This window comes from Miniopterus natalensis, chromosome 13 (genome assembly GCF_054644295.1).
Source record: "Miniopterus natalensis isolate mMinNat1 chromosome 13, mMinNat1.hap1, whole genome shotgun sequence".
NCBI lineage: Eukaryota > Metazoa > Chordata > Mammalia > Chiroptera > Miniopteridae > Miniopterus > Miniopterus natalensis.
The window spans coordinates 46,265,715-46,266,999 of record NC_142093.1 but is presented as its reverse complement, the minus strand read 5'-3'; the positions used below and the strand labels follow the sequence as shown (position 1 = coordinate 46,266,999).

Genomic DNA, 1,285 nt, shown 5'->3' with positions numbered 1-1,285 from the left:
ACTGGAATGACTTTTTTTCTCCCCCAAGTGAAACAATAGTTTCATTTGAGGCATGAAAGTACTTGTGTTCCTATCACACAGGAGGGGATTGGCATTAGGGTTCTGGTTTCTAAGATAAGATTTTGTCTATCTTAGATACAGCTTCTATCACAGCTTCTTGGGAAATGAATTAGAAAGGGAGCAAGATACAGCCTAGAAAGGAAATCATTACTGTTTCTGGGAAGCTGTAAAGAATGGGAAGATGTTATTCAAATTACAATAGATTTCATAGGGCCCCAAGGATGAAAAACACGGTGTGGGGGAAAACGGTCTAAGTTCCTGGTATTGGCAGTGATGCTGGCATCTTTTTCCAGCAAGGACTCACCCCTAAAAGGAGGCAGCAGGGTGGACTTGGCAATTTTGACAGTAGCAACATTTGGGGGCTCCCCAGTTCTCTCTCTGGATTTCCAGATCAGTCACCCCTTTCCCCGAAGAATTCAGAGAGGAACGGCAAGGTCCATGTCATGACCACTGCTACTTGTTTGATGAAGCTGGCCAGGTTTATGTCTTGTTTTGACTGGTCTGTATGCTCATGGGTGCTCAGGGTGATTTGGACCTTGTTGTACATGCTAAACTATTCAGAATGGTGGGCCAGTTCTTCAGCCTGCAGGGCCACTCATGTCATGAAGCCAAAAGCCCTGTTAAAGTCTTTGAAATGGAACTGCTTGAAGATGGCATCTTGGCCTTCCAGCTCATTCCACCCCCAGCCCTCTCCTCAGCACTTAGTCTGTATGTTTTGCCAGCCATGTCGGGGTGCAGCATGGACATAGGAGAGAATGACTATAATAAAGACTTTAAACAGGACTCTAATAAAAACTTTAAAAGCTTTTAAAAATATAATTAAGGATATAAAGGAAAAGATTAACATAATTAGGAGAGTCATCAAGAAATGAAAAAAACAAACAAATAGAACTTCTAATTTTAAAAATTTGCTGGGTTATACTAATAGTAAGTAGACAGTGAAGAAATCGTGAACGACTTTGAAGGTATAGCTGAAGCATAAAGAGAAAAAATACAAATTACAAGGTCAGGCAAAAATTAAATTTTGTGAACAAATAGCAAATGTTAAAATATACATTTATTGTAGTACAAGAAAGAAAGGGAAAGAAATATATATTTGAAGCACTACTAGCCAAGAACAACAATAAAAATACAACTACCACTAAATTGGATGAAAACTTCAAACTCACAGGTCTAAGAACATTCCAATAAACAGGAACAGAATAACCATTTCTTTCTGGTTTCT

At 39.0% G+C, this 1,285-nt stretch overlaps 1 pseudogene; it reads right to left on the bottom strand.

Moving 5' to 3' along the window:
- Positions 1 to 451: 451 nt before the first annotated feature.
- On the bottom strand, positions 452 to 786 carry LOC107529187 (pterin-4-alpha-carbinolamine dehydratase pseudogene; annotated as a pseudogene).
- Between the last annotated feature and the right edge of the window lie 499 nt (positions 787 to 1,285).